At 41.0% G+C, this 12004-nt stretch overlaps 2 long non-coding RNA genes across 17 annotated transcripts in view; one reads left to right on the top strand and one right to left on the bottom strand.

Moving 5' to 3' along the window:
* LOC127490996 (uncharacterized) overlaps nucleotides 1-12004 on the bottom strand; it is a 377831-nt gene that overhangs the window by 17396 nt on the left and 348431 nt on the right. For 4 of the 16 annotated variants that reach the window (XR_016215957.1, XR_016215968.1, XR_016215953.1 and 1 more), the window contains one exon: nucleotides 10225-10543. The exons of 8 other annotated variants lie outside the window; for them this stretch is intronic. This is a non-coding gene — a long non-coding RNA (uncharacterized LOC127490996). Of the gene's footprint in view, nucleotides 1-7532; nucleotides 8230-10224; nucleotides 10544-12004 lie in introns of those variants that run through there. 4 more of the 16 variants (XR_016215970.1, XR_016215958.1, XR_016215972.1 and 1 more) reach the window with 4 other exon arrangements.
* LOC149123417 (uncharacterized) overlaps nucleotides 1-12004 on the top strand; it is a 181423-nt gene that overhangs the window by 127680 nt on the left and 41739 nt on the right. The gene's annotated exons all lie outside the window — the stretch shown is intronic.

Here is a 12004-nt window from a genome sequence, read left to right as displayed (position 1 = left end):
TGCACATTTTCTGTGAACGTTTTAAAGACTCCACCATATATCAGTTATTATAAATTATAGAAAAGAATAAGCTAAGTTCATTTTTCATTTTTGAGAATACTCTAAATAATTCAGAATGTCATTATTCAAAAGGAAAGCATGGCAATGAAAAGATTAGAGCATTCGGGAAGCTCCTAAAGGCTTAAACCCTCAGTTTAAAGTTCATAACAAAAGACAACATTTCATGGTATAAAATAAATTTTAGCTTTCATCAAATGAAAAATAACCTTGACTCCTATACCAATTGAAAAATTTCTATCTTTATAGAATCACCATCTCCTATACTCATATTTATTGAATAGATTGAACACATTGCCTTGTAGTTGACAAAAAGATTGAAGATTATCTGGTAATTAAAATACTTAATGTGAGGCCTGTGCTGCGGCATGGTGGGTAAAGCCACCGCCTGCAGTGCTGGCATCCTATATGGGCATTGGTTCAAGATTTGGGCTCCTGCAGCCACATGGAGACTTGGAGTGAGCTCCTGGTTCCTAGCTTTTGGATTGGTGCATCTCTGGCTGTTGCAGCCATCTGGGGAGTGAACCAGCTGATGGAGACCTCTCTCTGCCTCTCCCTCTCTGTAACTCTGCCTTTCAAATAAATAAATATTTTTAAAAAATACTTAATGTTTGCAACTTGGAAAAGTCCCTGAATTTTGGGTAACTTTCTCAAAACAAATCCTTTGGTTTGATTCTTGAAGAAGGAATAATTTTTAAAGACTTAGAAAAGCAGAGTTATAGAGGAAGAGAAGGTGAGAGAGAGACAGCGAGCGAGCGAGCTAGCATGAGTGCGCACACAATGAGAATGAGAATATGTTCTACTCGCTGGTTAACTCCCCAGATAACAAAAATGACCAGGCTGGACAGGCTGAAGCCAGGAGCCGGGTGCTTCCTCTGGGTCTCCCAAGTGGGTACAGGGATCCAAGGACTTGGGGCATCCTCCACTGTTTTCCCAGATGCATTTGCAGGGAGCTGGATCAGAAGTGGAGCAGCTAGGACTCAAACTGGTGCCCATGTGGGATGAGGGTGCTACAGGCTCCTGCTATGCTACAGCACTGCCCTGGAAATTTGTGTGTGTGTAAGGTATGTCTTAAGCTTTTGTGTGAAATTTGGTAAACATTTTGGGGACTTCTTTTGTTTTCTCTCTGTTCTCTTCCTTACCTGCTAGTGTGCAATAAATCACCCTTACGTCATCATTTAGTGTCTTCAAACAACAGTATAGGGATGGGCATTGTGGAACAGCTGGGTCAAGCTGCTTCTGATGATGGCATGCCTTAGCACAGTGCTAGTTCAAGACCTGGCTGTTGGGCTTCTAATCCAGCTTCCTACTAATGCAGCTAGGGAGGAAGCAGATGGTGCCTCAAGTACTTGGACACCTGCACCAACACGGGAGACCTAGGTGCTGTTCCTGGTTCCCGGCTTCAGTCAGTTCTGGTCCCAGCTTTGTGGGCATTTGAGGAATGAACCATGGGATGAAATCTCTCTCTCCCCCTCATGTTTTCTCTCTTGCTCTCTAGCTGACTTGCTGTGTTACCCTGTCAGTCAAATAAAACAAGTGAACCTACAAAACCACATCAACTGAATGCACCCATGTGCATCTTATGGTTCTGTTGGTTGACGGGGCTCTTCCTAGTAGTTCTTACTCTGGGTCCTTCATGCAATTGTAGGCAGACGGCACAATAAGTTATAATCATCTGGAGGCTTGATTGGACTGGCAGTGAAGATACTCTTCTTACATAGCTGGTAGTTGACAGGAAGCTCATTAAGGATTGCTGGCTGGAAAAACTATAAGTGACCCCTCTGTATGGCTTGGGTTTCTCACAGGGTGGAAGTTGGATTCAGAGCAGAATCATACATGAGACCCAGCTTGGAATATTCGTGATACCTGGACTCAGAAGTCCAGAATGTCACTTCCATAGCATTCCATTGGTCAAGGAAGTAACTAAGGTCAAGTAAGTTTTGGGAGGAAGGAAACAGGGTCCTGATTCCTAAGGTGACAGTGACAGCTGAGGGTAGGGGAAGGCAAGGGGTTGGTACCCATTATCTCTGAAGTTCACCAATCATATTTAAAAGATACCTATTCATCTAACATATTCTACCATTCCAAGCAGAAGGCAAAAATGGATGGCATGTCCTTTTTGAAATGCATTCACTAGGCATTGATACCAATCATTGTTTTTGGTGGAAAAGTGGGGACCACAAATTTAGGTGTACTGTGATTTCCCTTTAAGTGGAATTGCATTAGAGTGGCGTAAGGTTGCAGTTGCTTATTTCTGTGTGAAACTTTCTTGTGAAGGAACTAAATATTTTATGTAACCTCATGAATGATGTGATCTCACACAGCCTGGATTATATACTTGCACGCTGTTTTCTTACCTGTAAGGTTTTGTGATTATGCAGTGCACACAGCAAGATGGTACCCTTATTTCTGGTTTTCAAGGTTGATTTGTGTACACAATTGAGTAAAAGCAATAATTGGACAGGTTGATCAGTTACTTGGCGACAATCCTGAAAGCAATTACCTCTTTAAATGTGGCATTTACTTAGCCACTTGTATTTTTCCCCTTAACACTCTGTCTTTGTGTGCAACCATATGTTGGTTGATGTGGATGATACCCAGGGCATATTACAGTGAAGGATAAGCAGGAGAGAGGGAGGCCCATTTATTGAGGACTTCGCATTCAGAGGATCTTGATTTAAAAACAGAAGTTTTTCTTAAATTAATTTAAAGATATAGTCAGAGAGGTAGCCCTAGCACAGATGAAAAAGATGTTCAGAGTGCAGCTTTGGATGTGAAATAATGATCAGATCATTATAAAACTTGTAATAATTATAATTTTAGCTAAAATTAAATCCTACCTCTGTCTTGTGAATAGTAATATTATAATGTGATGCATTTTGTGTACTTATGTTAAAGTTGTTGAATTTTCCTTGCATACACATATCCAATTGCCCACAATATTTTCTTTAAAATATTTTTATTAGTATAAAGAGAACAGATGTCATGTATTTTTAGATCCAATTCTAAGAAGATAACCATACTTCCCTCTCTCCCTCCTTCAAGTCCTCTCCTTCCTTTGTTTTTTTTTTTATTTTTTCCCACTCCCTCTCCCCTTCCCTTCACATCAAGATTAATTTTCAATTATCTTTATATACAGAAGATCAATTTAGCATATATTAAGTAAAGATTTCCACATTTTGCTCCCACACAGAAACACAAAGTGTAAAATGCTATTTGATATATAATATATAAAGTATATAATATATAAAGTAATTTCAATTTACTTTATAATCACAGGCTTAATGCACAATTAGCCATAATATTCAGCAAATCAAAAGTCCACTGTTCCTTGGGAGTTTTGACAAGGGCTAAAAAACAATCAAAATATAAGATGTCTGTTTCATTCTCATATTTTTTTATTCTATATTAACTATCACATATCAGAGAAAAATATTTGTATTTTTGAGATTGGCTTATTTCACTTTTAAGTCCACTGTCTTTCCTTCCTCCCTCCCTTCTTCCCTCTCTTTTAGTGACAGCAAAGGTGAGACAGGGTGAAAGTGACAACCAGAGCTCCCCACTCTGGTTCATTTCCCAAATGCCTGCAGTGGTCAGGGCTGAGCCATGCAAAGCCAGGAAGTAGGAATTCAAGCTGCATCTCCCATGTGAGTGGCAGAGACCAAATGACTTGAGCCATCATGGTTGCCTCTCAGGGTCTACATTAGCAGGAATCTGGAATGAGAGTTGGAACCTCAATCCAACATTCTGATATGGGATGTAGGCCTCCAATCTTGAGTTTTATCTGCTAGGCCAAATACTCCTCTCTGGCCACCATTTTTTGAACTCTAGTTTGATTTCTTTCTTTTGCTTCATACATGGAGCAACTTAAGTGATGGCCATATCTTTTCTTGGCTTCAAGAAGCCATGGACCTTCACCATCTGCATGTTCTAGGGGTTAGGATGATGGTATAAATGGCTGTTCTGTCTTAGTGATATTGATAGTGCTTCTTGACAGTACATATTTTATGTAGGGAACAAATGCCTATCTTCTTAGCAAAAAATGCAAGAAATTCATTTGTGAGTAAAAAAAGGCTTTCTTTTGTGGCTGTTGCATGGATGTCAACTTTAGGCTGACCTGTTTCTTCACTTAAAAAAATGGAAGGGAAGTTAAATAATTTTTCAGGAAGAAAGGTCAGGTGCTACCTGATGATTGAGTATGGAGAGAGTTCAGGGAGAGAGAGAAGGAATACTGTCATGGGGTGAGAGCAGGTTATGGAGAGGGACCCTGCTGGGCATACGATGAACAATGTTGCTACAGGCTGCTACAGCAAGGGCAAGAGGCCTTGACTATGTAAACAAGAGGTGAACAGCTGAACCTAGGGGGATTTTGACTTTGGCGAAGGGAACCTGGGCTTTACCTTTGTCCCACTCTTCACATACAGACGCACGATCAGTGGTGGGGTTAGAACCAGTCTTTGGTACCACACTGGTCAGAGCACATAGCCTCTCTTCCACATTATTAGCTATGCAATGACCTGGTAATTTTTCAAAAAATGAATCCTGAAATGTGAAGACACAATGCACTCTAGAATCAGAACACAGGCCTTGAGTCAGGGAATAAATATTAAAACACAAACAAGATCAGTATTGGGCAGGGATCAATGGGGTCTCATAGGAGGGAAAGTAAAGAAATAAATGGAATCTGTGAGATTCTAAGCCACAGTCATTTTTAAGCTCTGAAAGTTGCTCCTCCTCCTTGCTTTGTGCTTCCATGGATATAAATATATATAGCATTGGCTTTAACAGCTGTAATACAACCTTTTTTAATATAAGATTTTGGGAGGCAGAGTTATAGATAGAGAGAGGTCCTCCATCCACTGATTCACCCCTCAAATGGCTGCAACAGCTGGATCTGGGCCAGACCAAGCCAGGAGCTTCTTCCTGGTCTCCCACAATGGTGTAGCGACCCAAGCACTTGGGCCATCTTCCACTGCCTTCCTAGGCCATAGCAGAGAGCTGGATTGGAAGAGGAACAGCCGAACCAGCAGCCATATGGGATGCTCACGCCACAGCTGGAGTCTTAGTCCGCTACACCACAGTGCCAGCCCCAAATCCAACCTTTTGACCTAGCTACATGTATAGCTAATTAAATTCTTCATATAAAAGTTTGTTAGATTAGATGTTTGAGAAGCAGATCCTACAGTCAGGATTTGTGTGCCCCTTGGAGGAACTGGTAAGGATGTAAAGAGAGACAAGGAAAGGAAGGGACACAGTCATGCAGGATTGCAACATTAGAACTCCCAGACTTAGCTTCAGCTGTAGGTGTGGCCTTACAGCTTGGATTTTGCCTCCTTGGAGGTAGGGGGACTCACGTTAGTCACTCAGCACCTGCCAATTGTTGGCTTCCACCTCTTACTCTGTTGCAGCAACCAGAAGAAAAGTGGAGAGTATCTGCTAGAGACCAGTCACCTTGGTCAGGGCCTAGATAAGGCTACTCATGATGCGAATTTTGGTTGACACCCACATGCATAGTCCACCTGGTCATAACAATTAAATCTGTCTGCACAGTAACAGAATGGCAAGGGATCATTGCACTGATCCTTCTCATATGGCCCGTGACCATTCTACTGTCCCAAAACCCAAGTTCAAGACCCTTAAGGGGGCCAGCACTATGCCCCTCCCACACCAGTTAAAGCCCTGGCCTGAAGCGCTAGCATCCCATATGGGTGCTGGTCTAGTACCAGCTGCTCCTCTTCGGATCCAGCTCTCTGCTATGACCTGGGAAAGCAGTGGAAGATGGTCTAAGTCCTTGGGCCCCTGCACCTGGATGGGAGACCTGGAAGAAGCTCCTGTCTCCTGACTTTGGATCAATGCAGCTCTGGCCATTGTGGCCATCTGGGGAGTGAACCAGCAGATGGGAGACCTCTCTCTCTGTCTCTACCTCTCTCTGTAACTCCATCTTTCAAATAAATAAAATCTTTAAACAACAACAAAAAAGACCCTTTAGATGTCTCACAGGCTGCTGGCTGCTAAGTTGATTGTTCAGCATCCTACCATAGAAGCTGAAAGTTTGGAATATCCTCTTTCATGGCGTTTTCCATAGCATTGGTATATGATTCTGAGAGTTGTTTGCAAAATACATACTTTCACTAAATGATTTACTAAATTCTACCCTAAAGTGAATGAATTCCAAAACACTACAGGAGGCAGGAAGAGTGGTGTATCTTGGGATTTCCATAGGTTACACTTGTCTTCCTTATGTATGTAGAACATTCTAGACATTTTTAGTAATGTCCTTTTTAAAAAAAAAATATTTGGAAGGTGGAGTTATAGGGGGAGAGAGACAGACAGACACAGACACACAGAGATATATCAATCTTCTGTCCACTGGTTTACTCCCCAAATGGCTGCAACAGCCATAGCTGGACAACACTGAAGTCAGGAGCCAAGAGCTTCTTCTGGGTCTCTCACATGGGTGCAGAAGCCCAAGCACTTGGGCTGACTTCTGCTTTCTCAGGCGCACTGGCAGGGAGCTGGAGCAGGAAATAGAGCAGCCAGGACTCAACCGAGCACCCATAAGTGATGCCAGTGCTGCAGGCGGCAGCTTAACCACAGCACCAACCCTCTAGTAATGTCCTTGACCCAAGTTATCAAAGTGATGTTTAGTGGTCAATGGGATCCCAACTCTTCTAAATCCAGAGGTTTTAATGGAAAACTTCAGAAAAATAACCCACAAATCACCGCTAAGTGACACAACCTAAGAGGGGAGAAGGCGGCAGTGTGTCACTGTTCAGTACAACACTACTTGTAGCTATGTGTATTCCTATGAATCTCTTGAATTTACTATAATGATTTGGCAAGCTAAATCTGTCTTCCAGCAAAGCTAGCAAATAAAACTATTTCCTCATGCAGGCAGGAGGCAGACACACCTGAAAGGGCAGAGGGAACAGCCAGGGATGTGCTGCTAGAATGGATGGACTTAACTCTCCCCATATCATTCACCTCCAAGTCAAGTTCTAGTAGAACTTGAATCAAAGTAAGCTCAAGAAGAGATGAGGCATTTGTTTCCCAATTAGCTTCTGCGTTACCTCTAACAGTGTGTATAATTACAAGCTTCCTGATACTAGGTGTGTGTTGCTGTGAGAAGATTGTCACAGCATACGATTTCCCAGAATAGGACTCTAAAGCTAAGCTGTAGGTACCTGCGGTTTATTTGGGAAATGATCCCAAGAAGCACTGGTAAAGAAGTGGGGGGAAGTGAGGCGGGGAAACAGAAGGGTATTGTCACTGAGCAGGTTATCTGCTTGAGCCGCTGGCACTCAACACTGCTGGGAAAGTCTGAAAGCTGTGCCTCAGGGCTATTTTCTCCAGGGCACTAGTAGTATCAATATGCATGTTGACACTTTGCAATGTAGGCTGTTTCACTTCTGTGTTTACCTGTTTCCTTGGGATAGAACTGTAGGTTTGGAAAACTTGTGTTTTGATGGTAAGTCAGAACAAATGGAGGGTAGATATATCATTTTGGTTATTTCTTAACATTCATTAATAAAATGGGCATCTCTGTAACATAAAATCCAGAAACATGGAGGGTTGTCTTAACTGTCACCTCATCTTTTTAACGTCTTCTGTGTTATCCTTGCTTTAGGAAACTCTTAGCAGCTATTTCCACATTTCTGGGTTTCTGATATTTCTGACTGCTAGAAATGATACAAGTGAGAGAGTCTTTAGACAACAGCACAGCTTCACCCAAGGTAATGGAGAATCATAGGAAAATGGGGCCATCTCTCAAATTTAGTTTGTTTCTCTTGATTCTTTGAAAACAAAACAAAACAAAAATCTACAGATACCAACTACCGAAAGCTAAGGCAGTTCAAACAACTGCAGTCTTTGATCCAATCTAGGGGGCTTAGTGTAATAAAATGAAGATTTTATAAATAAATAAAAATGCCAAGTTGGTGTTCAGAAGACTTAGCTTCAAGTCCATGGTCTGCTGATCTAGATCCATACTTGTAGTCTGTCCTTTTCTCATCTTAGCCTCGGTTGTGCCAAGTAATGGAGGAGAAGGTTGCATTGCATGATGTCTTGTCTCTGATGCTCAAGTCCATTCATTTGTATTCACTTCCCTTTCTTCTTACAGTTTTTCAGGAGGAAAGCTAATACTATAGTTTTTGGTTTCATACCCTCTTTGCCCTGTTACAAAAGCCAATGCACAAACTTAGAAAACATGGAAATCGGAGAAAAGGAAAAATATACATCTACATCCTATTCATTACATCTAGTGTGCCTCTTCCATTTTTCTCATCTGAGCATGGTTGTTAAGCAATCAAAATTAAATATATATATGTTTGCATTATATTGTATTTTATATATGTATATATGTGTGTATATATATATATATATATAGTACATGTTTGTATTTCTAACAGAATGAGAAGGCAGGAAGATGACAGCTCTTTTCAAATAGTTGAAAAGCTTCCAATTAGAAGAAATGACAGACTTGTTATGTGGAAACTCAATGAGCCAGAAAGGAGGTGACATCAATTTTGTCTTATTACAGGGAAAAAAGTTCCCTTTCTGTGTATCTAGAGGAATTTTGGTGACTGATGGAGATGCAACAGGAAAGAACTGAAGAAGTGTTAGCACAAGATAATGTCACTACACTTTTAGGAAAGTATCATTCTAAGGTTTTACCTCGTAAGGTCATTTTCTGACATTATCTGGTATCTCCTATCTTTGTAAACTCTTCAATAGTATCATTCTATTGAAAACTCATAGCAATTATTTAGTTATTGCCACATTTCTGGGTTGATGTCATTGCTAATGACTCTTCCAGAGAGGACAAAATGTGACAACTCTGAAGACATCTCTACAGTTGTTTCCAGAGCAGAGGAAAACAAAAAATTTTAATAATACTTTAAATTTTCATATCTTTAGTTTCTATTTCTCACTGTGTTAACCAGGGATGACGTTACCTTGTGCATTTTCTCTTAATAAGTCCAAACCAGTTTCTTTCCAAGCCTTTCTATACAGTTTCTAAACATTTTATATCAGAATTCTGTAATTTCTTCTTCTGGGTTAATCATAAATGATTGACTCATATTATCTGTGGGTAACATAGATGCAAATGCAGCAATGTCACATCCAATAGAAATTGTTCCTAAAACTGATTGAAATTACTCTTGAGAGATGAGCAAAAACAAGTAGTCTCATTCTTACAAATTTCCCCCACTTATTCTTTTCCTTTGTTTTTACTTCAATGCAGTTCTTAAAAATGTTTTAATGTGCCCAGGAGTTAAATTGATCATCAACTGAGGCGAACTCTGTTCTGCATGAGGAACCATCCAGAAGCAGACATTGGGGTATTCAACATCGTCTTAAGATGAGAGAAGCAGGAGGAATTAAATGCTCTCTACATATCATTGCAGAAGGCAGTTAGCTAAAACATTTTTCTACCAAATTGCTTTTTAAAGGTTTTATTAAAATTTACAACTGAGACACTTTAGATGGCAAATAGAGAAAGTAGGGAGTCAGACAGGAACTAGCATAGGCATGAGTAGGCAAGATACCCATTTCTTATTGGGTGTCTGATTTTTAATTTCTCTATATTGTATTTCCTTAATGATAGATGTAGAGCTTTTAATTTTCAAGTTACATCTATTTGTTTTATTTTGTGTGATATGAAATAAAGCAAGAACTCTGTAACAATAGGAAATGAATACATGAAGCCCATCAAAGAGTGCAGCATTCTGAATGGCAGTGAATGCTATACTTGGATATGGTTCATCTTGCAAGAGTTCACATGATAGAAATGTGGTCTGCATGGCCGGCGCCGCGGCTCACTAGGCCTAGCAGCGCCGGCACACCGGGTTCTAGTCCCGGTCAGGGCACCGGATTCTGTCCCGGTTGCCCCTCTTCCAGGCCAGCTCTCTGCTGTGGCCCGGGAGTGCAGTGGAGGATGGCCCAGGTGCTTGGGCCCTGCACCCCATGGGAGACCAGGAAAAGCACCTGGCTCCTGGCCCCTACCATCGGATCGGCGCGGTGCGCCGGCCGCAGTGCACCGACTGCGGCGGCCATTGGAGGGTGAACCAACGGCAAAGGAAGACCTTTCTGTCTGTCTCTCTCTCTCACTGTCCACTCTGCCTGTCAAAAAATAAAAAAAGAAAAAAAAAAGAAAAAAAAGCAATGTGGCATGGTGGAAGTGGTGGGTCCTCTATGAGGTGGGACTTACTGGGAAGTAATTAGGTCAAGGGATCTTGACCCTCATGAAGGGATTAATGCTGTCTCTCCAGAGAGGGTCAGGTCTGATAAGAGATTATAATAACTTGCTATCTGAGGGACTAAAACAGCCAGCTTGGCCCCTCCTCAGTCTCAGTCTCCTGATTCTTGTCTCAACATGTAATCTCACTTTTATGAAGTCCCACCAGGATGCCAGCTGCCATGTTGTGATGTAGCTACAAGGTCCTCACCAGAGCTGGGCAGATGATGGCATCATGATGTTGAATGTCTAGAATGGAAAGCAAAGTAGACACTTTTTCTTAATAAATAACGCAGCATTGGATATTATGTTATAGGTAGATAAAATGGACTACGACAGTGGACTTTATTAAAGTCATCCAAATAGTAAATAATACTAGACTTGGTTTCAGATCTGCTACTTCCCAATTTTCTTGTTTCCTACTTGTAGGAGTATTGAGTATTATTTATTTATTTATTTATTTTTTGACAGGCAGAGTTAGTGAGAGGGAGAGACAGAGAGAAAGGTCTTCCTTCTGTTGGTTCACCCCCCAAATGGCTGCTATGGCCAGCGTGCTGCACTGATCCAAAGCCAGGAGCCAGGTGCTTCCTTCTGGTCTCCCATGCAGGTGCAGGGCCCAAGCACTTGGGCCATCCTCCACTGCCTTCCCAGGCCACAGCAGAGAGCTGGACTGGAAGAGGAGCGACTGGGACAAAACTGGCACCCCGACTGGGACTAGAACCCGGGGTGCTGGCGCCACAGGCGGAGGATTAGCCTAGTGAGCCGCGGCCCTAGCCAAAGAGTATTGATTATTATACCTATTTTTAACCTGCCTATTTTTACATAAAGTATCTTTGAATATGAGGCAGTAGAAATTGAAATGATTGGATTAAGTGGCAAATGACCTACTCATTGTAGGGACTGTGGAGACAATGTGATATTGTGGAAAAATGAAAATAAATAGTGAAAACAGGCTAAAGTTTTAACTACCTGCCACTTTGAGATATGACAAGCTGGCCATTTCCACACTTCTGAAACTTATTTCCTTACTTTCTATTTTAAAATGTATGTAATAGAAATCATTTTCCTATTAGGTCTCTATTCAGTATCTATACCTTATTTACCTGGATTGTCTCAGCCCCAGTATTTATATCTTTCTACATTCTTTAGGAGATGATCCAATATTTGATGACACCAGCTAGAAATTCCTACCAGCTTAGAATGGTAAACAGTTCTTCCATGGCTGTAAAGCATGGTATCTATTCTTCTGTGAAGTGAGATTTTTAATATTCATAGAAGGAGGAAATATGGAAAGTCTCTATCTTGTGTGTAGTTAGTGAATCTCTGTAAATACTGAATTTTGGTAATAATTTCTGTAATATATCTCTAGGATGGGGATGCCACTCATGTCATTATTTTGTGTGACTACTTTGTTACAATGATGTCTATCTGTCCTATGTTCATTATTTCTAAAAAGAGATATAAAATAAACCCTCTGATCTATTTGTGTGTGGCTCCTCCCCATCTGGAGGAATAAGGGTAGTTTTGAATTTGCAGGGTGGCATGAGTCTTGAGACTTCATGGTAGATAAAGATGCCATCCTATTTGCTTATGAACTGACCCCAATTTTTGTAAATTGACATTTTTATTTTAAGATAATTGTAGTCTTACATGCAGTTGCAAGGAAAAATAGAGACATTGACTATACCAGTTATTAATGTCAGCTACTCT

The sequence above is a fragment of the Oryctolagus cuniculus genome, chromosome 11, assembly GCF_051225735.1.
Source record: "Oryctolagus cuniculus isolate XC-2025 breed Fujian yellow rabbit chromosome 11, ASM5122573v1, whole genome shotgun sequence".
Lineage (NCBI taxonomy): Eukaryota > Metazoa > Chordata > Mammalia > Lagomorpha > Leporidae > Oryctolagus > Oryctolagus cuniculus.
The sequence above is the reverse complement of the archived record's forward strand: the minus strand, read 5'-3'. Positions and strand labels throughout refer to the sequence as shown.